Source organism: Haliotis rufescens, unplaced genomic scaffold, assembly GCF_023055435.1.
Source record: "Haliotis rufescens isolate VD_foot unplaced genomic scaffold, xgHalRufe1.0.p SCAF_4, whole genome shotgun sequence".
Taxonomy (NCBI): Eukaryota; Metazoa; Mollusca; class Gastropoda; order Lepetellida; family Haliotidae; genus Haliotis; species Haliotis rufescens.
In genome coordinates this window covers 46673801-46700725 of record NW_025964112.1, presented here as the reverse complement: position 1 = coordinate 46700725, position 26925 = coordinate 46673801, and the positions used below count along the sequence as shown (strand labels likewise).

Here is a 26925-nt window from a genome sequence, read left to right as displayed (position 1 = left end):
ATTGTTGATTATATGATAAGTGATGACATACTTTATTTAAACGAAAACATATAATCGATGCGAGACTATATCAACCGTTATGTCAATCGCTGATAAAATCGTGTTGTTGTTATTATACGAAATCCTCGTTATAGTATAGCTTCCAAACTGTATGGCAATAGAAGTATACCTATTTGAGGTCACCAAATGCCACAAACAAGAAATGGTTATTTGGCGGTGATGTATTTCATACAGGGATCATAGTTTTGTTTTGGATTTTACGTTTCAGTGTTTCCGCGTCTGTTTTGAGCCTAGTAAGAATGCCGTTTGTTATTGTTTGGTCAAATCGATTTTTCAAGTATACACTTATTTTGCTCGGTAGTTTTAAGTGTATTGATCACGATCAAAATAACGCTGTTAATTGGATATTGGACAGACAGATAAACAAAGAATTTTTTTTTAATGAATATTTACGGCTCATGATTTCGTTGAGAGTATAAACATTTTGTATTTAGATCAAATAAGTTTGATATCGTTGAAAACGATATACTTCTTACTTATTTCACAAGAATTTTTTTCGAAGATGAAGATCAGTTTGGAAACATTGAAGTGAAACAGGATGAGAAGGAATATGATCGTTGAGCCATTAGAGAATTAGGCGCCGGTGTATGAGAATTAATGATATGTAAATCCGAGAAGATATATCGAGAACATTATCACACTTGAAAACTTAATCAGGTACTTTTTCACCTTTTCTAGAAAACTGTGCCACATGGTTAAGAAAAATGCATGTGAAAACATGTGAACGTTTAACTATTATATATAAACAGTTTGTGTTTTGAGTGTTAGAACTACATAATTTAACTAAATTAAATTAGAGACCGTAAAATAATTAATGTTATTTTATGGTCTCCGATTACGTATAGCAAATTATGCAGAAATTAAACAAACTATTTATGTGTTTTGTTTAACTTACGGGTTAATCATATATTGCAATGTATAACGTTTCAACCGACAACATCTGTGATTCTTGTTCAATGAAATGCAAAACTGGAAATGCTCCTATAATTCGCTGTTGTTTATCTGTTATTTATTTTGGTTGTACATCCAATTATTAGATGAAGATGGAGGTAGTATTGTGCAACACCCACACGAACAGTCACCCAAGCAGGCCAACAGGGTCTGTCGTCATCGTGATGACGGAATTCAAATCTTTTGTCACAATGAAATATGTCCATCACTTTTCCATAAATAACCACGCATTATTTGCGATAGCCCGCGCGACGCACCGCTGACGTTGAAATAAATTTCTTCTAAATCTGACAACCCCAAAGCTTTAATCATTCTCGCACGAGATCTTAATCGATGCTAATCATTCGATTACATTTTAAATTCAATGTTATTTATCAGAATGTGAGTGCCCTGTCTGCGGGCGAAGTCTCGCGAGACTTGACAGCCTGGTCAAACCTCGGTCACGTGTTGTTTCAGAGGTTCGACCAGCATGAATCTATGAGATACAATTGCGGTATTATTCGTCATAACGATTCAGCCTGCTAATTTCTTGTCTCATATTCCTACTATTGAAAGGCAGTCGACCTGAATTTATGGGCAAGTTGGGACAAGGGTCAATCGCCATTGTAATAGACATCTGAATGGTAAATGACAGTGCCGTCAAACGAATCCTGTAATCTGTGGTCAGAATTCAGAAAGGTTCCTTAATGTTTGATTTGAAGTACTTTTCAAAGACGAAAATAATAACCAAATCTAACTTATTTTTTTTATCTTGATTTAATACCAAACGAAATATACAAGGGGACATATTTTTTATTACCCTCAACTCTGAAATCCTGCCCTCTTCCGTCACGCCATGGTGCCTTTGCAATGTACAACAGCTATATATCAGAACATGTCAATTAGGGAACCGTAAAAGTCCATTAACTGCGTTGAATTACACTCCGACATTTAGCCAATATCTCAACACAGTTATGTGCCCCTTGTGAGCTCTTTAGCCTCAGAAGTCTCCTTGTGCTTCGTGAATCGTGACAGCGCCACCTCGCGGCACTTACGTAATCAAAAGCCAGCCAATGGACATTAAGCTTACAAATTACGTAATTAATGGCCGGCCATAAGGGAAATCCCCCATTATGACGTCGATACGGGGGGTGTTGTCTTCCTAGAGACCTGTCTGTTCGATTCTTACACAACATTTTCTCTTATCAACCACATGGTGATTGTTCCGATGGATGGTCGTGCACATGTCACCCTGTCCGATTGTGATCACGTATAATTGATTACTTGAATAACTATTCAAAATCGAAGATGTTTAGTGTAAGCTCTGGCATTACTCTTGATTATCCATAATCGTTTACTTCCATTTGTTCGTTAAAATGTCTGTCCGGTCGCGTCAAGAAAACAATGGTTCAAACGCACAATGTTATTGGCGCTAGCTGACTAACTGATGCTGTCTGGAAGAAAACCTTGAACAAATACATTGAGTAATGGAAGCAATAACGACGGAAACCTATCGAAACTAGTAAAAATAAAATAGTTGTTACCATAATGACATGAACGAGTGAGTACGATTAGACACTTCTTTCGAAATTAGTCGAGCCGATCTTTAAAGGAAACCATGGATAATGTCCACACATTGAAGCCATATGGGGATCGAACACGGCCAAAGCGTCAAAGCAGCAGATCGTACTTGTAAAACGTGACACATCGACGTCGTACCAGCTGGTCCAGTCCACTGGAAACCATTGGGTTTTATGAGACGTGTGAATTTCTTTAAACATGTGATAAAAGGAGGACTTGTATAAGGATCTGTTAATTTACAAGAATACGTTGGACATCACACCCGCTACCTCCGATTCTTACATAATTCATGCACAGAAGTTATTACATTTATAGAACGAAAGGTCGCCGGGGCTTAAATATAGCTAAAATCCGAGACAAGCGGAGTGTATATATCCTGTAATAATAAAACTTTTGGCTATACGATACATCGTCATAAACGATATATCGAGGTAGAGATTTTTGAGTTAACGATGTTTCGTGTCTATTTCAAAGTGCATTGACCGAGAGAAGGTCGACATCTAGAATGACAGAGATAAATGCAAAATGAATCTTTGAAATAGATATACTAGCATTAATGTACATATAATCTTCATCCCACAAGTGCCATGTCATCTCCATCTGAGATGCTCATTTCAAAATGTGACTTTATTTGTCATCGCGCTTTTTAAAATGGTAAAATACGTGTTTATTGTCACCGACAGTGCTTGAATATGAATGACATAAGCCAACATGTAAGCACATATACTACATCAAGACAAGTTCTAATGTTGATGTCAGAAAGATGCAAGTATATTTGAAAAACAAAACATCTGTCATCTGTCACTTGCAGCAAGCTTCGTGCCGTTTGATGTATACATGTACGCGAGGTTGGCGTCAAGGGGAGGTAAATACTGTCTACTTCATACATCATACACAACACCGCAAAAAACATATCTCCTTAACAAAATAACATATTGTTTTTTCCAACGCTTAGAGCGGATTGAAATATGCATGAAACAAAACCGTTACATTTCGTAGGCGAAGGTGGTGTTTTAAACTAAATTAGCGATGAATTTGAAGCAGGGAGGGAACGAGGCCACCCTTTACAGCTGATTCATGTGGTTTGAAATATATACTACATTTACCTTGATGACACAGAGGGTGAGCTAAAACTGGACTAATGCAGTTCTTTTATAATAATACCTATGCACCTATATAAACTTGGACAGCCACAAATACAAATATCAAAATGGACCGAAGCAAAGAAACATATCGATCCGTTCAAAAGAAAAGCCACAAGTTTGTATGTCTGAGACTTGCTGACAGCGCACGTAAAAGGCCTTTAATAACAGCGCCACAGCGAGGACATGGAGTGGACAGGAATTTAACACTGAACGAAAAAAACAATACCCATATAAAAATTGCACACTGGACCCATTTCCTAAAATCCAGATCATATATTGTCAATAAACTTTAATAAATAGCATTTAGATATACTGAATCCAAAATTCGTGTCGAGTGGTAGAAGAGAATATATTTATGCATACTGGAGACAAAGTAAATTACTCTAAAAGGGCGTGAAACCCAAGTCCTTATATCAGACCCACGGGAAAGAAACGGCGGCGAGCAGAACAGCATTGCTGAAGAGGTTTATTGATGTTTTACAGTTAGATGTCATTCCAATCAGTTTAAATGCTATGTCTGTCTCGATGCTGATGTCACCTCATCATCTTTTTATTAACATCTCTCTTCTCACTCAGTTCGCCGTTTCGGATCCTCAAATCTCGCCTTTGGTCGACAATGACTAAAAGCATATTATCACAAGACCAGCAGGGTGCATTCTTTCTCGGAGTAGTTTATCCCCTTTAAACCTACCCTCCCGGATCATTATATACAGGGCGTAAAAGCGCCCGAGACGTCATGGTATTATCGGGCTGTTAAACTTGAGATGGAATTCAGTATCCGCTGTGAGTACAGCCGTGGTTCCCTGTCTGAAAACACGGGAACTGAGCGTCAACGAAGGCAAGCTCAATCAGAAATAAAAGCCACCTCTACCAGCATCACAGGGCTGCTTATACATACAGCTACTCTCGCAGGCCGTGGTCGTAAAAAGGGTGTAAAGTCCTCGCCGCTGTTTAATTCCGAGCATACTTCTCGTATTATCCCGTCCCCTGACAGCTAACACCTGTGAAAAAAAAAGAACGAAGGTAGATTGACATTTCGTACCTTTTGTACGTTCTGTAGGGAGGGATGTCACAATTTAAGCTTGAATGTGTGACCCTTCTGAGAAGGAAACTGCCAACTTGATGAGATTTGGATGTAAGAAGCTTTATTTTTTTTTACAGTCCAAAGATATAACACGATGGCTGAGAAAAAAACGCGTGGCGTTGGTGGCTGGGATATCTTTTATGTGTGTATTATCAGAGGATGCCGAGAATCTGAAAATAAAGTTTTCATTTATATCATTGGGAAGTTAGTCAGATGGGTTTAGCGTCGATTTGAACAGTGTTCCAGTTCATTTTTATCACGGCTTGTGTGATTACGTTTGGTTTAAAGACCAGCGAGACTAGTATGCAGGAGTGTAACAAACGATAATGACAGACCAAGGATCATAAACGGAGCGGAGCTGACATTGGAACTCACATCAAGCGGATCCTGGTGACAGTAATGGAGGTATACATGTATCTATATGCAAAATTAGGCCATCGTGCTATTCAGGTCATACCTCAATGTGACCCCCACGACACGTGACGCCTTAGACTAAGACAACAGAGCCGCCGTTGTCCACGTAATAGTGAAATGTGAACCTTTAGACCAATGATCCGCTCTGTCCATGTCATAGCCAAATGTGACGTCTTGGAACTCCAGACCATCATTGTCCACGTCATAGTGAAATCTGAAGCTTACCAAGTTCTGCTGCTTTCGTACACGTCAGGAAGAAATGTGACGTCTTTAGATCTTTGGGCCACCCGTGTCCACGTCACAGTGAAATATGACTCAAAGACCACTGGACCACTCGTGTTCATGTCACGGTAATATGACGTCTTAGACTCACGGGCCACTCGTGTCGACGCAAAGTGAAATATGACGTTTAAGACCACTCAGACACTCTAGTCAACATCACAGTGAAGTATGACGTCTTAGACCAATGGGCCACTCTCATCTGGGTCTGAATGATAAATGTGACGTCTTAGATTCATGGGCCACTCGCGTTAACGTCACAGTGAAATATGACTTATTAGACCAATGGGCCACTCTCATCCGGGTCTGAGTGAAAAATGTGACGTCTTAGATTCATGGGCCACTCGTGTTCACGTCACAGTGAAATATGACGTCTTAGACTCATGGGCCACTTGTGTCACCGTCACAGTGAAATATGTCATCTTCGGCCACTGGGCCACTCGTATCCACATCACTTTGAAATATAACGTCTGGGCCATATGTGTCCATGCTACAGTGAAATGTGACGTCTCAGACCAACTGGGCCAGGTGTGTCCACGTCAAAGTGAAATATGACATCTTAGAAAGGTCTGCCACTCGTGTTAATGGCATAACGAACTGTGACATCTTCTCCTGTGCAGGGCGATGGGGTAGCCTAGTGGTTAAAGCGTTCGCTCGTTACGCCGAAGGCCCGGGTTGGATTCCCGACATGGGTACAATGTGAGAAGCCCATTTATGGTGTTCCCCGCCGGGATATTGCTGGAATATTGCTAAAAGCGGCTTAAAACCACACTCGCTCACTCATTCTACCCCCTAAACACTTTTAACTTTCGAGCCAGTCAGGTATATTACATCTATGTCACAGCGAACAGACAATACGAAGTAGAGCTCTGGGTCAGCTATGGTTGATAGCCGTGCGACGACCCACACCGAGTTTCCATGACAAACAATCAGCTACGTCACATTTTACCATCCAATACCCACTGAGGACAAGCAGGGATAACCAAGACCTGTACTGACCCAGAATCGCAATATTGATCAGATCAGAATTGTCACTACCATGATTACAGATTATGTCGTGTTTACGCTCGTGTATGTTGTTGTATATCGAAGGGACAATAAGCAGTTTGCAACTGCATTTGAAATGATTTCGTTTTTGATGAACCACGACAAATCAAATTATAGAATTTGCATTGGAATACATTATCGCTGTATTGAACAGTAAAGCATATTCGAGTATTGCTTAATGTCAATGAAAGAAGGTAATTTAAAGTATCACCCCCCCCCCCCCCCCCACACACACACACACACACGTACACACACGTAGACACACGTGCACACGTACACGCACGTCGCTAAACCCAATTTCACCTCACCTCACCTCACCTCACCATTGGGCGTAAAAGCCAAAATAGTGGTGAAAGGATATGAAAGGATGACTGGAAATCAGTGATAACACCAGGTGTTCCCGAAATGTTGTGCCCTTCCGGTAGTACATATTCAACCAAATCAAGTTCGACAAGGTATGATATGCATTGCCACAAAAAAAGGTTTATCCTCAAGAAACATTCAAAACGATTTATCAGAAGTCAAGATCTATTTGAGTCAGAGACACTTTGCAATATTCTTTAACAATATGATAGTGAGGACCAGGAATTGAATCGAACCTGAATCTTGATCGCGACAACCGAACGTCTAAACAACAAGACCACCCGTAGCCTCAAGGATTATTGGAGATTGTATTTCATACAGTGTGAATGATAACAGTCAAGATGTTTTATGTACTTACATTAATGTTTTATAAACATACTCTCTGCATGTCTACTCCCAAACAAATAACATCAAGGATAATGGTTTATTTGTGCCAGACACGATGCCACCAGCGTGTTTCTTCTAACTGGTCTGTACATTATGAGCCAGCAGAATCGATCGAACTATATACACGTAAAGGTGATCGCGTTCACTACACACTAAGTCGACATCATTTCGATAATAGTTTATATTGCCCGGTGACAAGTGAAATACAATTGGTCTTGTTGAGTGTTTTTATTGATACGAAAACAAAAAATGCATATCAACGGCAGATTTCCGGGACCGTGCATGGGTTGTCTGTTGTTTTAGGAAAGTAGCTCTGAGTAGCAATTCTAGTAGAACGATAATCGGAATTAAAAATTCGATATAAGTGTATCCTGACATTGACCCCCTTACGTGCAAATTTAAGTGACCATATAAAGTTATTTCTCGAGCCATCCTCAGTCCATCCCAGTCCTTAACGCTATCGTTGGACTATGAGTAATCTTTGTAAACGTACGGGAGTTAAAGACAGCCATCGACCCATACCAAATGGCTTGATAACCTGAAAAAACACATGACCTTATCATTTCACAGTGCAGTGCCTATTCTGCACCTGATAGCAGTACAACATTTTGATTTAACATGTTCAGCAAAACAAGCAACCCATTCCTCCAAAAACACAAGGCCTGCGTGATATTCATGATTCTTAAATTGGGACACCTTTCCACAAACCGAACTAAGCACTAAGGTGATCGTAACTTTGATATACATTAACACAGGTTACTAGAAACCATAGGAGTTACAGTGGTTGTTATGCTAACATCTCTTTATCACAGCGTGGATTTTGATTCGTTTCCTTTTACGCCACTAGCCATATTCTAGCCATAACAAAGCAGGGTACACTTTTCGAGGAACCGACACTGGGTTTTTGGTGTGATACATATCGCTTTTACCGCTAGGCTACCCCACCGCCCAGAAGTTTCGACAATGATCGAGCTATCCAATGAAATCAAGATGCGGCATACACAAGGCTTTGTTATTGCCGACTTTGAAATAAAAGTAACTTAATTTGACATTCGATCACTCTTTAGGAAAGGATTTCAAGTGCCTGGAGTTAAATTCACATTAATTCTTTTAGAAAATCACATATGAAACACATGTATGAAGGTCGTTTACCTTGATATTTGCTCATATACTTGTTAATACAGTCTGTCTGGAGATGATCTGTGTGAGTTACTTTTACGAGTTGAATCCGAGAGAATGACAATGCTGGCTTTGTACATCATAATCGGCCGATATTAAAATCTCCGCATGGAGTGAATAATTGTACATGTCTTTGTTTCCCAGAAGCATGTTCCGACAACAACACGACACTGCTCTAACGGTTAAATTAAAACTGAGGTAATGCTTTTTGTGGCATGGACAATAACAGCTCAAGTTCGGATTAACAGATATGCATTCCTTAGTCTGGTGACACTTTTGTTGCCGAGGCTAACAGGAGGTAGTCAATTTTAATGGTGGAAGACATGTGACCTATTACGATATGTCACAGAGCGAAATGGACCAGAACAGCGTTGGAATAAACCTGAAGTAAAACGAAAGCGTATCTCCTGGTAGTAAGGTCTCCATTTTATGTTTCTACCCTGGGAGATCATGGGGGGAAGTGTCCTTTTATTTCTGGGGTTGATCATCCAACAGGCGCTTAAAGCATAAACAGACAAGAAAACATCATGACATATTTCCCTGGTATTGCAAGGAAACATTCTCAGTCCTTCGTTTTTCATAGCAACGGCGGAAAACCACAGGGCGCGTTGCTACGGGAACAACTCCCAGTGTCTTGCAACAAGTAAGCCTTTCCGACTATTATATGGATTTAAACGTATATCACCCTAGGGTTTCCATTCCATATACACGAGAAGGTTGTTTATGTTTTTGGAGCCATGCCTTTCTGACATATGTGTGTCACATGACAAATACATTTGTTTTCAAATTTGTACCAGTTTGTTTTATTGGTCCAGAACTAACATAAATATTTGAATTAGTAGACCCAAATTTGCTTGTAATTTATCTGAACATTATTTCCCCCTTTTGTAACATTGATATTGTTAAAGATTGTCATACACAGAATATCTCCCAGTTTTATACACGGACTTCGTTCAATTAACCATTCCCTTTATCTCCAACCAGTTAATCAAATAACTACGGTTCTATCAACTGATGCGAATCTTCAAATAAAGACCAAGGTTTAATAAGCTGGTATATATTGCATTGCCATCCAACTAGTAAATGTGGATATCTTATACATTCACTCGTTGATATAGAGCCGATATTTCTGATATTTGTATTACCCTTTTATATGGATCAGAGCCCGACATGCGGCCCAAATGAAATACATCTATTAGTGATGATAAGCTAATCTAAAGCTGACCGATGTTGAAAAGGACACACTATAGTAACGAGCCGACAGCTTCATGCATACTTCGGATTAATATGTTCGCTAATTGGGTGCAGTCTTCCGTAAACAAGAGAGCAGTAATAATCCTAAAGTTCAAATAAAACAAGTAATATTTTCCGGAAAAATCAATTTCCGCACTGGTTTTGCCGGTATTATTGAAGACATGTAAATACCATCGAGTCGCGAATATGAGCCAGGTCTATGAAGCACACTAGATAGATTTACATATTGTTAATTTACAGCAGCACCGCCTTGTAAATTATTGTTTAGCCTTCGGGGTCAATGTTTATCAGAACTTAAATATTTACTTAATCATCGACACTGTTTAGCTCATCGGAATTGTTTCCTTAACATCATTCTTTTTCTTTTTATAGCCCGAACATTTTGCTGATCGTTATTAATAGTTGCAAGTTGGAATGAATCACCAAACACGATAGAACATAATTTTACGTTTAAGGGCGCCTGAATGGTGTTAAATAAGAGGTGGTTTAATGCAACGACAACTTATTTGTTTGGAATGCACAAATATTGTACCTTTTTAGAATTAGTCGAAAAACGAATTTGAGATTATGTCCTTTATTCGATGCGAATTTTAGTTTCAGTCAAGATAATGAAAATTGATTTCTTTTTCAAAATTTGGCTTCATTGTGTGGAAAATGCATATTCAATGTTAACAGAGTTTTCTGACGTCTTCAGACCCTGATGAGTTCACAGCAAATATCAATCCATAAATTAATTAAAAACGGGAATGAGTGAGTGAATTTTGTTTGGCACACTTGGCAGAGTATTTCAGTCGTGTAAGCAAGTGGGTGTCAGATGTATGAGAAAATCGACAAAAAGGTTTAACATTTTGGTGAAACGGATGCGGTGCTGACAAACCAGGAAACATAATTCGGGAGAAGCGAACCTCTGATCATTGGATCATGGCATGCCTAAGGGACGCAACTCGGCACAATGAATTGCAGCACCTTATATGACAGGGCCATCCGTGTCCACTTGTTTACAAATGGAGGCATGGAACGCTGTTGACAAGTTTATGCAAAACTGGCGAATTAACGATTTATTAACGTCTCTAGTAACGGCTAAAACCTGTCCGTGGGTTCGCCTCCCAGTTTCATGAAACGATTATCTTCAATAGACTTCGTCATTTGGAGTTTTCTCATTCATAAATCGGAGGCGGACTAGCCAAGTGGCTCAGGCTTTGGCTCGTTACGCTGCAGGTCCAAGTTCTTTTCCTGACAGTACAATGTGTGAAACCTTGGTCCCTCGTCGTAATATTGGTGAACTGTTGCTAAAAGCGGCTTAAATAATATACACTGACTCATTCACCATACTAAGAGATCCTTTCAAAGACTTAGACATTCGGTTCACTCCCTCACTCCCTCACTCAGTCACTCACTCGAACCCACTCACACACTAACTCACTCAGACCCACGTACTCACACACCCATTCACTCACTCACTCACTCACCGACAGTTGTAATTGTCATAGCTTACACAACACTCTTTTCTGTTTGTTTGTTTGTTTGCTTGTTGTTTAACGCCGCACTCAGCAATATTCCAGCTATATGACGGGGGTCTGTAAATCAAATCAGGATGTGAAACCAACGAAAACGAGTACGGCGAAGACAAAACAAGGATCATAACTAGGATGTGAAACACACGAGCACGAATATGGTGAAGACAAAAGAAGAATCAAAATCAGGATGTGAAACCAACGAAAACGAGTACGGCGAAGACAAAACAAGGATCATAACGAGGATGTGAAACACACGAGCACGAATTTGGTGAAGACAAAAGAAGAATCAAAATCAGGATGTGAAACCAACGAAAACGAGTACGGCGAAGACAAAACAAGGATCATAACGAGGATGTGAAACACACGAGCACGAATTTGGTGAAGACAAAAGAAGAATCAAAATCAGGATGTGAAACCAACGAAAACGAGTACGGCGAGGACAAAACAAGGATCATAACGAGGATGTGAAACACACGAGCACGAATATGGTGAAGACAAAAGTATAATCTAAACCAGGATATGATTTGTTTGTTTGTTGTTTAAAGCCGCACTTTAGTAATCGAGTCTGGACCAGGCAATCCAGTGATTGATGTCATGAGCATTGATCCACGCCATTGGGATACGATGACATGCATCAACCAAGTCAGTGAGCCTGACCACCCGATCCTGTTAGTCGCCTCTTACGACAAGCATAGTCAGCTTTCACGGCAAGCCTGAGTTGCTGAAGACCTATTCTAGCCCGGATCTTCAGGGGACCAACACTCTTTTCAACGCCACACTTATGTGATAGTATGAGTAGAGGAAGCACATTTCGAAACATGATGCATCTAAACGATATAACGCCCTGGTTACCAAGGTATCAAACCAAGGCATTGTCGATGTTTAGTCATTTAACTTCAAACCACGATTTTATAACCTTAAACAAAAGCTACAAACCGACAGAAACACCATGTTCGTTTATCTGTAGTGGCGTTTTTGTCAATCGTGTCTCTGCACACAAAAAGCATTTACTATAAAATGCATGCTCAGACAAATGTATTGCAGACTAGTGTCTTTGGACAAGGCCTCTACTGTTCAGCGCATCTGTGTTCTCGGTGTGTCCTTGTACAAAGCATTACAGACGAAAATACGAGCTCAGGCAACTGTAGTCGATCAATACACACTGGCTCCATGGCGTTCCCGCTGTTGGGAAACACGGAGACCCGCAAAGGGGATCTGGCTTGTCTTTGAAGGAACTTATTTGATTGTAATCATAGGATGTGTGTTCAATTTGTAAATTGGCTTTGACAAAAAATGAATGTTTTGTTGTAAGATTAGACAATACAACAGACAATATCATTTATATTTATCTGTTCGGACCATGCGTATACTAGTTAAAGCCGTTCTTTGTTATATCCGTTGTTTGTTATAACCGTGTTATTTGTAAGCATATATTATATCATAAAATAGAGCGTTAAGACTAGGGTGGATTTGGAGATAAATTCGTTATATAAGTGATTGTTATCAGCATGTGTCATATCATAATATAGATCGTTAAAGAACGGGATTTGGTGTTCCTTTTATCCATGTCATGTACGAACATATAGTATATCACAACATTGCGCGTTAAAGAACAAGATTTGGAGATGGGTTCGTTTGATCCGTGATATTTCCGAACATATTTACTATATCATAACCTTGTGCGATAAAGAACAGATTTGGAGATGACTTCGTTATATCAGTATTTTATGAATATGGTAAATCATTATATGGAAGGTTATCGAACGCAATTTGGAGATCGTTTTATCCGTGTTACTTGAACATATACTGTATCATAATATTGAGCATTGAAGAACAGAGCATTAAAGGAAGATGTTTGTTTTAGTTGTATTGTGTTTAGGCTTACGTAGCTTAAACCCTGCCGGAATCACAAATACACACAAACATGCATGGGCATTACATCGCGGTATATAAACTGACTAAAAGGATAATACTCTCCAAAATGAAAATAATGAATTTTGAAAAAATCGACATGTGCCATAAACAATGACTACTTCACTCAAGAGTTGACGCCAGATCAGTGATTATTTCTGGTTGTTTAACAACAATAACATGCATAAAATAATCTTCATCAAATTAGGGGATATGATTATTGCAGCATCAACAGAACCAGCAATAAATCTTATGCAAATTAATTGAAACGGCAGAAAAATTATCTTAATTTTTAAAGACAACATGTTTAATTTGGTTTATTGCCTTCAGAAGAAGCCTAAAGCTGTAGTGACTTTACGCCCGTATCATTACACAGTTCGGTTGTTCATGTTTGGAAAATTTATGTCTTGTGGGCGATTGCAACTCTCAATTTCAAACAACACGTGCATGTAGTGTGTCCACACTCCCTCGCAATCCTTTGATTCAAATGATTCCCAAATTAAGTTACTTGCAATTCTGCCATGTTTTCAGTTCCCACGAAATTAGTCCGAACCGCGACACTCGACGTCGTGTAATGCCCTGATACACACACCACTAGATTTGGAATTGAATTAAGGGAGGACGCCCATATATTACCATTTAGTGAATCGAAACATGCTTCATTCGGGCTTTTATCCTACGAGAAATTAAAGCACTGACGCATACTGCCCAGGCGCTTCGGACAATCCGGGGTTAGGTATCCGGAGAATGGATGACCAGTGGTCAAGAGCTTCACGAACATCGACACATGTTGACCCATGATTTACTACACAGACAGCAGCACTAAATGACATTATGTCCTACGCTCGATTCGCTTTAGCAGTTGCCTTACAGAGGCAATCTACCGTCGACATCTGTACCCAGGCGTAATCGAATGTTGAATCCGGAGCCCATCTTCGAAGAACACTTTTAGTAATTCCGTATCATGTAAAATTGCCCCTGGGTTTCGGAAACGAAATACGATCGATCAGGGATGAGCAACTCTATTATTGTTCCTGCAATTAGAGATTATTTGCCCGTTATAATGTGAGATTTCTTTACAGGTCTTTTAAACTGCTTTTTAAATAGTTGTCTCGAATGTCATACAGACTAAAAATCGAATGTCTCGAAATGTGTTCGAATTTGACATTTTGCGGATACATATTAGGGTATAGACTGGATCATACTGTATTCTACATTTTGGAAGGATAAACCTACAAGTAAAACAGTTTTTGAGTTTTAAGACGTTCACAAGACAGAAATAATACTAACAGCCAACTCATAAATAAATTCGTTTTTCGGCATTCTCATTAACGATCATTGGTACAGCTTGTAAAACTTGTTTTTTTATTTCAGTCTTTCGGATTAATGAAAAAATGCTCTCCTCTTTTGTTGCGCAAATGACAGTTAATCCTCCAGATTTCGCATTATCTTTGATGGTGTGCCCTATCAAAATGTACAAGTATATCACACCGATTCTTAAAAACGTCTCAATCAGAAATGATACAAGGGGGATCACTTCCAACAAAGCGTCTACAATATGTTATTTAAAACATAAATCCGCAACCACAAGAAAAAAATAATGTCAAAACATGTATCAAATTTAAGACTTTACATAAAAAGATAGCTCAGTTTCCTAAAGCGATTTTAGTTAGCTGTATCTAGTTACCAAATAAACTAGCTTGCTTGAGTTGTTATGTATAGCTAACAGCTTGATAAATACATCTTAATGTTTATGCAATGCCGTGGGTTGTGCCGCTCAAACCACGAAAGTAACCTTCAATTAGTGTCCATTATGTTAAACTTGATGTCGGATGCAGTATGGAAGTTAAGTCAACATAACAGCTATTATCAGTGTCATATAGCCCCAGCACTTTCAAAACAAGCCACGGTACATATTTTTTGTCAAAGAATAAAACACTGAATAGTTTTATTATCCTAGCGTCTGCAAATATTTTAGCCAATACGTTCCTTGATGAACGTTTTATTCCACATCGCTTTTATCCTCGCGTTTCAGAATTGGCGTCAAAACAATACTGCTCGGGTATAGAATCTTTAATTTAAACGGTGCCTTTGATATTCAATTCCTTGCATAAATCATAGAATGTATTATCATGAACATAATTGCGCCCCGGATAATTTATGACCGAGGGTTAATTTCTGTCTGTCCCCTGTCGTTTTAACTTGTTACATCAGCAAAACAGAGAAGATCTTTGTTCTACGAAACATTTAACCAACTTTGTGAACCACTTTTGTATACAATATCCCCTGCGACTAAGGTTTGAATCTGCGAGGTGAATTACCTTCCTAATTATACTCAATAAAGTCACTAAGCTTGCTTTTCTAATAATAAAGCGAATAGAGTGTCGCCTTGGCGAACTTCTCTTTCAGCATTTCACCAACATTTCATCTGAAGTCAATTCATGTACCCCTGCATGTATAATAGCTTTTGATGAAATTTGCAAGGCTTTGGACTACCAGCTGAGAGGGATAGCCATTTATTGCAAGATTGGGCACCGTTGAGTTAACATCATAATCGTTAGGGATGGCGGATTGGGCTACAAGTCTTTAAATCTACCGACTGAAATAATCCGAGGAAACGTTTTCAGACAACACGGCGATGTGTCTTTTACGCCAATTTTGGCGAGTCGCCATGGATATAATTACTTTTAGAAATCATGATATAGTCTGGTGATTTTCAAATAAGAATATGCGATGTTGAGAGAGTTGTGTGTATAGTATATGATGTATTAAAAAGACTGAACACATAAAAGAATCCTTGCTGAACATTTAATCTTTGGTCGACGCCTGTCCCCAGTGACACTGATAGTGTGTGCCTAATTCTCCCTTCATAACCTGACCCATGTGTCGTTGTATATCCTTCCAAAGGCACAGCTTCAAGTTTTTTCAAGCTTTATAAAATCTCAGCAGGTGAATGAAGTTGTGCCGAAATTATAAATTTCATTAAACGTGTTTTTTTTAATCGGATTCCAAAGAAACTTGCTTACTTGAGTTTTCGAGACTTGAAGCGTGCAGAGACATACAAAGGGACAAAACCTGCGATTGTCAGTCCATAGCAGAGCATTTTTGGCTATGCTGTTTCATAACGCTTCACGTAACAATTACGTGCTGATACACATAAGGAGAAAAAATACCTCATAACAGCCTGGTGATTTGTTTTGAGGTAGAAACATGTAATCTGGTAAAGAACGTGGCCTTCATGTTATCCTATTGTTATTGTTCACCAATAAGTATCTTTTAGCTTGATAGAATTCCCCCCCCCCCCCCCCCCCCCCATTTTCTGGCATAATATATCTTCCTAAATATGACAGTAATGTACATGTTAATGCTATACATCAGCTGTGCTAAACGTAATGTGAAAAAATGTCTCTTGTCTCGAGTTTATAAAATGCAAAAGTAACTTGCTTATCTCGAACTCATCCCAGCCATGTATTTTAGATTATTAGAAGTATCTTTATGTCAAAGTCAATTCTTTTCAAGTCAGTGTAGATTTATTGAATAATAGTACAAACTATATATCAATTTTAAACACAACGAGTGCATCGACCATTTAAAAACTGTTCGTGATATCCGAATTTGTTTGTCTACTTGAACAATGTAGTTAGCCGCATAGTCGAAGACTTAAACAAATTGTATTTTGACTTATAAACTGTTATATCATTTTCTATAATAACTACTTTGTTAATGTTGTTGGCGGTATCAATATGTGTCTTCGAGATAACCAGTAACATCTAAAAATATATTTATCTGGTAAGTTAACTATATATACCAAAAACGATAGTGATTATTTATATATTTTCTTTCAATCAATTGCACGGTAAACTGAATGCATTCAATGCAGTAATATTTACATTCACTGCTTAAAACGAGAATAATGCTAAAACCATAATCATTGCTATTTTCTATTGTCATGGGGAATTTCTAACTGTTAGTTATAACATTGGTGCTATATGCAGAGGTAATTCCATTGTGACGTATTTCGGTCATGTGTTACTTTAGGTCTTCCAGCCTTTGGATATCGCTCGATAGTTTTCTTTAACTACCCATACCCATGTCATACCCATGTCATACCCATGCTCCGTGGTAAACGTCTAAGACCTGCATCATTTCGGGCTTCCCTCCCACATCAAGCTGACACGCCGTGACATGATTGGAATAATGTTAAATGAAGCGTTAAAGCCAACTCACTCACTCTTTAACTATAAAGTCGGTCACGAGCCCATCTAGGTGACATCACTCTAGGAGACTGTCACAATGTCATTGTCAAGTTTATCATAGTACGACTGGTACCGTATGTCGGATGTACCCATTACACTTGGGCCTAATGTTATATATGTAATAAAATGCTTCAGTTTGTTGAAAAATAGAGGTTCTCAGCCAAAAATAATACATTGTTGCACCGTGTAATGATGTAACGTTATACTGTATCATGACATTCCGTGAATTAATGTAATAAATCGTGTAATGACATACGGTATAATGAAATACCATGAAGTGATATACCGTTCAATGTTTGTTTGTTTATTTGTTGTTTAACGCCGCACTCAGCCATATTCCAGCTACATGACGGCGGTCTGAAAATAATCGAGTCTGGACCAGGCAATTCTGTGACTGACATCATGAGCATCGATCCAAGCAACTGGGATACGATGACATGCACCAACCAAGTCAGCGAGCCTGACCCCCCAATCCCGTTAGTCGCCTCTTACGACAAGCATAGTCGCCTTTTACGGCAAGCATGGGTTGCTGAAGACCTATTCTTGCCCGGATCTTCGAGTTGATTGTACGATTCTGACCACATCATGAGCGTGTGTTTATGGATCACTATCAAACAGTGACGATACCAGGTGTTCGCGAATAGGTTAATCTGACCTGCGCCACCGGTGGCAAACACATGCAAAGGCAAGTCAAATGTTCACACGGGAACATATGGTACAAGTCAACATAGGGAATTGCATCGGACATCATTTTTGTCACTGAATTCAGATATGTTCACCACCTGTCTACCATAAAATATTTTGAAAGCTTTACAGAGGCCTTTTATGTTTTATGTTGTAACTTTGATCAAACAGCTTCTGAGAAAGAGTTGCATGACGCTCTTCGAAATCGTGGTAGAAAGAACATGCTCGAACATGCGCAAAAGTTGTAAAATGTAGGACTGAAGCGGCAGGAATATTGCTCGACATAAGGGAAAGTTAACTACAGGAAAGTGGAAGTCATCCCTCTTGCCAGGGCGGTTCCAGCATTTTAAAAAGGGAGGGGCGCAAAATATCAAATATCAAAATCCTTTCTCTAGATACTTTTTATTTTACTACCTACAACATGCTATATGTAACTGTTTTTTGCCCCTCTGGATACGTCTATGCCTCTTGTCATACAGTCTTGTGGGGAGTGTTTTGTCACTCTTAATCTTTATGCGCAGATCTAAATACGAAACAGATGAAGCGAAATGGTGGTAGCGTGTATGGAAATATCATCTTTTAAGCGTGAAAGGTGTCTTGGACAAGACAAACTTAAAGATTGAAGTGTGATATACACAATATTTGTTTTTATTTCTGACGAATGGCGATGCATCACTGCGCCTGTATATTATTTGCTAGCTTAGGCCATACTCAGTCTTGCAGGGGAAAACAAAGTATACATTTGTATTTTAAAAATTTAAAAATTGAATATTTGACATAAAATTACAATCATGATAAAATCGTTAATAGGCTGAAAATATGTCACCGAACATTTTAAGGGACAAAGCAGGACTTGTTGGTTTGGAGCAGCCACGTGCAGCAGTTGAAAATAGCAAAACAACTTTTTGGGGGGTACACTAAAAATGCACGTGCTTGGTATAAAATGTGATGGTTCGTTGCCAAAATATCACAGGTAATGAAAAAGCACCAAAGATGTGCCACGTTTAACTGAACAACTGAGGGAGACGGCCGTCGGAATGAGGCCAATGGGTGCCAACCACATCCAGATTGCACGAAACTTCCATTGTACACGTGCAACCATCATCAGACTGTTTGAACGTTACAGACAGACTGGCAGAACACGGGACAGGGCAGCATCAGACAGACCATGCGTGACGACGCCACAGGATGACTGAGGGACAAGTGGCAACGGATTCCCAATCTCATCATCAGGCGGCTGACAACGGCGATGAAACGGCGAATCTGGACGTGCATTGGCGCTCGTGGGTCATATTCGCCATTGAGAATGTTTGGTATCTGTGAACGAACACAAACTGATCAGAACAATACCTGCTTCACTCATTACAGTGTACAGTGGTATTAGGTCTCCGTCATGTTCCTTGAGACGTCATGGGCACATTATCTGCAGCTCATCCGTAAGTGGTCTGGCGTTGTCGGCTTTAGGCGTTAAGTTTAGTGAAACAGTCAAAGTTGTTGAATGTTAATCACATTAGTCTCCCTTCCATTAATTGAAAATAGAAAGTTGTAGCTCCTCTAAATTATGAAGAAATAATTTTATGATGCTTCAACTTTATAACAGCGACAAACCTCTTAAGTGAGTCAAATCAAAATTGCTGCAATCGATTCTAAACATCGTTTACGGCACTGGTTGAAGCCTTGAATAAATTTGAATGTTCTCTAAGTGAAAGGTAGTACCTGGAAAGAAATCAAAATATGAAAAAAATGCATTAAATGTCATTCCCATACTACATACTTCAAATATCATAAAGATACACGACACAATGGACAACACGACGAGTAATGCGCAAAAATGAGATGTTCAAGATGGCTGCCTCGGCGGCCATGTTTAAAATCGGATCGTGATTCTCTGAGCAGAGTTTAGACACACCGCAACTTGGGTCATTCATGTAAAGTATCAGAAGAGATAGCACTTGTTAACGAAAGACGTACGGATGGACAGACGGACGTACGTGCGACGGACAACGCGCCACGAGATAATCGCACATGACTCTCCGTATAAAGGGTTAATCATCTGTTGCTGGTACCAATCACACAAACGACCAACAAACAAAAGGATTTTCGTGGTGTCGTTTAGATGCCAAACTCACAAGAGCCATTTAAATACATACCCCGCTAGGCTCGTTGCCTTTTGGACGTATTTACAATAGGACACCTAGCAAAGGAGAGCTCCTGTCTTGCCGCAACAGATACGGATGGGTTGCCTCCCTTTGTTAAACGTTCTGCGCTTAAAATAGCTTTGTTCGTATGACAGAATTATACAATTACGCCCTGGTTTGTCGTGGTAAGGGTAGCAAGAAATTCTTATTCGTTCAAGCATTAACCTTATATAACTGTCTCCCGTCTGTCACATAGTCAGAACCGACGTACAAGGGGCAATAAAAAAGCGAGATTCGGCCCATAAATTGGTTGTGCTTAGGGTAATATTATCCATAAAGGAAAGTAGTTACGCAGCAAAGGAGTTAGAATATCACCGAAAAGGTGTTTTACAAAACTTGGAATGGCCCACGGACCATAAAATACTCATCGAGTAATATTATCAGAAAATTACAATGCATTATGTGATTTTCTGAGAGGTATGATAAAATCGATATTAGCTTACGATGAAGTGTTTAATATGAGAGGATACAGAGTGCAGAGTCATATATGAAGATCGCATTGTCGGCTTTCCCGCTATTACTTTTATTACACCTCATGAATGAGAGTAATTGAACTTGGCACATATCTTGATGTACACGGTATATAAATATAGTCTTGTCTAAAGGCACTCTAAGCAGGCTTTTCATCGTGGTTAAAATAACGAGGACTATCTTTTAACGAATGTTTAACAGTGACCAAAAGTTATATTTGAATTTAATATTGAAATAAAATATATTGTAGTGTTGTTATGTTGGATCTTTTAAATGTTTACCCTTTGTCGTTTTTGGAAGTTTTTTTTATTCCTTTTTGCTTTTATATTGAATATTGTAAACAGAATGTGAACTATGATTAGCTTGTCCTTAACCCATATCGATATGCGGTGTAAATATGACTGGAGTGCCTATCCCCTTACCGTTAGGGACAAAATGGCGGACTCTCACAGAAGGAAAACATGAAACAATATCGTATCAATATCCATGTTATTTCATAAGAATTACGAGGGGAACGGGTGGCCCAGTCGTCTAAGGCACCGCGATTCGCTGTGCAGAGTTGCGTCCATTGGGCACGCCAGAAACCTATGATTATGGGTTCGAATGCCGGTTCGCCCCGATTATGTTTCTAGGTTTGTCAGCACCATACCCGTGCTCGTGGGTTTCACCGAAATGGTAAATGTCTGAGACCTGAATCACTTCGGCCTTTCCTCCCACATTAAGCTGACACGTCGTGATAGAACTGGAATACTGTAAAATGCGGCGTTAAACCCAACTCACTCACTCATAAGGATTACTCTTTTATATAATTTTCACCAAGCGTGTGAAGAAGAGCTAATGTTAAAGATTTTACCGACAACAGACAGCGGATCCTGACACTGGTAAGGGAACCTACACCTCTGGTCCATCCTGAATACAAGATAGACCACAAGGAAATATAGAAAACCAATACCTGGAGACACCAAACATGAATATAGTCGATGTGGTATAGATGGTCACCGTCGAGATAAACAAGTCTCGAGAAAACCGGTTTTGGGGTAACGAGGGAAAACAGATATCGCAAAATACAAGAGTACGGGTATACAATCTTCAAGAAGATCAGGTAGGGGCAATTATATACAGGCAATATCACAGGGATTAAAGAGGTTTTACTTGAATTATGAATGATGTGTACTTGAAACAAATCTAAGCTGTAAAGCTATATTTATATTTAACTATTTAATCTTTTAAACCCAAACGAAACGCTTCTGACAATATATAAGACAAACATGGTTTATTATGTGTCAACCAGGATTTTAGGATTTTCAACTTATTATAAACTGTTTTATATTATGCTAATGATAAAAGGTTGTATTATATATTCTGGAAACAAAACCCATTAAAACATGATGAAATTACGTGTTTGATAAATGTATTGGGACGCTCTGTATTATAACATACACGATGCTCAAGCCATTATATTTCATATTTCCCCTTAGGTTATGTATTAAAACGTCATATTAAATATTATATATCACCACGCCATGTCAAACACATTAAGGAGAAATTAATAAGGTAATTATTTCATTAAAATTCCGTATACCGTTATTACAGTTAACCCAATTGTACCAATTGTATTCTAAATTATCAGTTCTTTCACCATTTTTTAAAATATTTTTCAAAACATTTCTGAACAACTTCAAACGAACACATAGTTCACGTTAGTTCACATTTCTTTCGTCCACAACGCCTTACGCCGACGCCAATTAATATTCAGAAAAAAGTCACGTTCGTATCGCGCTTAGTCGGAGCAATATTGTAAACAAAATATTCTGTTTCGACATTGCTTTTTGAACAGCTGATCAATATCAAGTCTTTGAAAGGCATTTAGAAGCGATACGCACAACCGGGAAGAGAATTTTTGTGTGCGTGCGTGCGTGCTAGCGTGCTAGCGTGTGTGCGTGCGTGCGTGCGTGCGTGCGTGCGTGCGTGCGTGCGTGCGTGCGTGCGTATGTATGTATGTATGTATGTATGTATGTATGTATGTATGTATGTATTTATGTAAGAAATGCTAAACATGTGTTTTAAAGTTAGAGTTAATGATGTGTTTGGCAGCGATCCATTCCTCTACTGTTCCTACACCGTAGCCTTGCTCCAAGGCTATACTGAAAAATAAGTCCATTGATGTGTAGTAATTCTATCCTCCTAATAGGCAAGACTAGATAAGTGGACAGTGCATCTAAGGACGCCTTCTTATTTATATAATCTAGAAAATATGATCTAAACTAATAATTGTTGTCTAAGAGACTTGTGCAAGTCTATTTGCACCGATTTTTGCCTTTTGCGGCAATGGAATCAGTATCAACTTATAATCGAGACTGGTTATTCTCTGACGTTGACGTTTCATGTTTACACTGTACACCGTTACTTTGAACTCCCCATGCCAATCCTGACGACTTATTTGCATACTTATTTATTTCATGAATTGGGTTTATATACAATTTTGTTTGTTTTGTTTGTTTGTTGTTTAAAGCCGCACTCAACAATATTCCAGCTATATGACGTCGGTCTGTGTAAATAATCGAGTCTGGACCAGACAAGCCAGTGATTGACATCATGAGCATCGATCCATGCAATTGGGATACGATGACATGCATCAACCAAGTCAGCGAGCCTGACCCATCGATCCCTTCGTCTCTTAAGACATGTGTTGGTTGCTGAAAACCAATTCTATCCCGGATCTTTAAGGGGATGAGTCAATTGATATTAACGCCGCTTTGAACAGTATTTAAGTGATATCACGGCTTGGGAGAAAATCCCTAAATGATGTTAGTTTAAAATGCGTACAAAGAGAAATATATTGCTGTGTCCAGGACAATAACCGCTTCGACCATACCTACCATGACACCTGTTTCCTTATGCAAATATAATGTATAACAGACGAGTGATATGTCTATGAGATGAATTTTCATATACCCCGTCGCCCAACTGATAAAAACTCTTTTGCAAGGGTTTAGATCAAAAGGTAAGCATGAATACACAGATGGCCTCGAACCCATACCTCTTGCGTGACAAACCATCGCTACCAACTGCGCTAACCATAGGCGTTAATAATCATGTCATGTCTTACTAACGGTAAAATATGTTTAATGTGTTTGTGTAAACTGCACTGAGAAGAATAGAGAGGGTGGGGGTAAATATATATACTGATTGAAAAAACAAAGGCAACGGTTACATAGCGAATGATGTGGTTAGTTTGTCCCGAACGTATCTGTGAGTGAGTAGGTTAGGTACCTCTTTATCCATATATGCACCAACAGTCAACTATGTGCACTAAGTGCACGATATCGATCAGTTATATATCTAATTACCACGGACGATTTTTATTGAAAACGGAATATAAAATTATTCGAAAATATCGAAAAGTTTCTTTAGTTCTAACCGCCATTATACAATCTGTCAAATGTTTCTACATGTCACATAAACAAAGAGGTGAATTGCATGCCCCTTATAAGAGGAAACTTGTCATTATTCCTAACTCCATTTTTTCACATGTGTCATTAACATAACCGATTGCCTCTGGGAAGCTAATTGTAGTTGCTATTCTGACAATTTTCTATGTTCAGATAATGAGTGTCATTGCACGTTTATTAATTTGCAACAATACACATTTATGAAAAACGTATATTTTTTTAAAACGTCACCACAATTATCAATTGGAATATACAACCACAATCTACTTTAGTACAAACTATACCGTTTTTCAAAATGGAGCTAAGTTACCTACAAATGTATTGCCTCAGGTACATCCATATTTATAACATAAAATGCCTGCCAGCAATGAGAAAGAAGAACTTTGTGTGACTATTAGCCTTCGCAGAGATGCGGTCATCAAATCCTGTGTTTATTTCACAGGTGGTTATTTTGATTTGAACCCTCTGGTTAACCAATGAATAACTAATAATGTCCCAAATTCACGACAGAATGATAACAAATTCTCTATGTACAAGATAGCACTGTCGAAATATGTATGGTCTGCTGTATACAATTAATCAAGTAACAAACCAACTAACATTGATATCATTCTAAATTTCCATGATATCTTGTCGCATCTATGTTTCTAAACGTCTTTCATACCCTGGTGTTCTATTTACGATATTAATAATCCATCCCATAGCGTTTTGTAATTAATTGATTAAAATCAACAATATTATACATATACTTAACTCGAATGACATTAAATATAAGAATCTGTGGACTTAAGTGATGTATTCGCTGTTCGATATATCAAACAATTCAAAATATACCATTAACATAATTTTGAATCATTCATCTTTAATATACACCACATTTTCAAAGAATTAAGACTTTCGAAACTGACTATAACCCTTTAATTTAAATCGATATTTGAAATATGTGTATTACAAAGTGATGGGTAGGTAACATATGCGGGACTCATAAATTGCATTGTAAAAGCGCCCGGTGCTTGTAGATTAACTTGTAGTATGTACTAGGATGATTTTAATCCAAATAAGGAAATATATTTATAACCAGACATAATTAAAGTTCAACTGGCGAATCATAATATATATCTGAATTTAAATATGTGTTCTATTCGTAACATAAATGGGAGTGTTGTTCGAAAAAATTGTTATTAGTAGCTTTGTTTTATTCTTGGAAATATTTGATTTGCAATGCGCAATATCTATCTGTCATTTATGAATGAAATGCAACGGCTACAAATGTCTCGTCTTGTGGTGAAAAGTACATGTTAGACTTTAAGTATTTGGAATAAAATGTATCCGTCTTTTTGAAATATTACGTGGATTAAAATTGGAGTCGACAGTGTGTTGAAAAAATGTTGTCATAATATATGCAATGTATGAATTACAACTAAACCGCTGTACTTCTTGTTCTTACGTTTCACAAACATGGTTGGCAAAAGCTCCCCAAAACTTCAAGTTTGTTTGAAAGTGTCTTTTAATAATATGTAATAATATTGGCGTGAAGAGACGAAATCAACATGCAATCGACATAAAGTCAACTAAGATCAGATCGGCATTGACAATGTGTCGTATGTTGGCAAACACTATCATAACTGTGCGCCTTAAAATGTATGCTATTGGGGCGTTAGTGATATATCAACGAATGAAATATATTTTCAAAAGCAAGACACATTTACCTTTTAGAAGATATGAATATTCAATAAAGGACCATTTGGTATAAGTTATGCACAGCCAGTAATACACAACCATGAAAACAACGTCCCCATGAGACCGACAAGCGTTTAATATATCGTCGTATCTTGTCATATATTTCATTACATAGTTGAACCATTGCAATATATATATGGAATAAACAATCGTACGAATACATAAATAATGCAATATTGCGCTTATCGGCCTGAAATAATATTTTGTAAAAATTCCAAGAGTTGTATTATCAAAATAGTAAAGAAATGTTTTAAAAAGTGTAATTTTAAATTCTATGTATACTTAAATTGAATATTCTGTGAGTAGCAGTTTCCTTTTTTGTCTGTGGTTAAATGATTGTATAAACGAATTAAAGTTCATATGAATAGGAAATACATTGCAATAAGTATGTATCTTAAACTCCGCTATCTATCATATAGTCATTTCTGTAAACATGCACTGAAAACATATTACCATGGTAATATGTATAAATCACAGAATTACGTGAATACGAAACGGAGAATGTTAACACAATCGCCCTACCTGAAAAAGACGTCACTGCGTTCAGCTGGTGAAATCGACATCCTAGAACAAATTACCGATATAGACATACAGTATCCCTGGAAATGTACATTTCTACCGATGACAGCTAATTCAAACGTCTGGCTTTTCCACAATACATACAAACGTGCACATTGTTACATTTGGTGCCATTTCCCTCGTAAAACTGACTGGCAGAATAAAACACCATTGACATGTATATCCGACTGACAATGATTCAAAATGGGCGGGACTTGTTTGCATCCCCAGGCGATTTAATTTCATTATTAAGAGTCAAATTCAACAGATGACAATAGATACATGTCTATTGCACTTGCGACGTAGCAAGTGACGAGTTTATGGGATCTTTATCTGTCAATTATCGATGTTGCAATAAACAACCCTGATCACGTCGATTGCACGGGTTAACAACGGACCTCAAGTGCTAAGTGAT

General features: G+C 38.4%; 1 protein-coding gene across 5 annotated transcripts in view; it reads right to left on the bottom strand.

The window, feature by feature from the left end:
* Positions 1–26925, bottom strand: part of LOC124152011 — a 126043-nt gene that overhangs the window by 32984 nt on the left and 66134 nt on the right. For 2 of the 5 annotated variants that reach the window (XR_006863457.2, XR_007218066.1), the window contains 2 exons: positions 26475–26516; positions 4615–4717 (listed from right to left, as the gene is read on the bottom strand). The exons of 1 other annotated variant lie outside the window; for it this stretch is intronic. The gene's annotated coding sequence lies outside the window, so the exon portion shown is untranslated. 2 more of the 5 variants (XR_006863452.2, XR_006863456.2) reach the window with 2 other exon arrangements.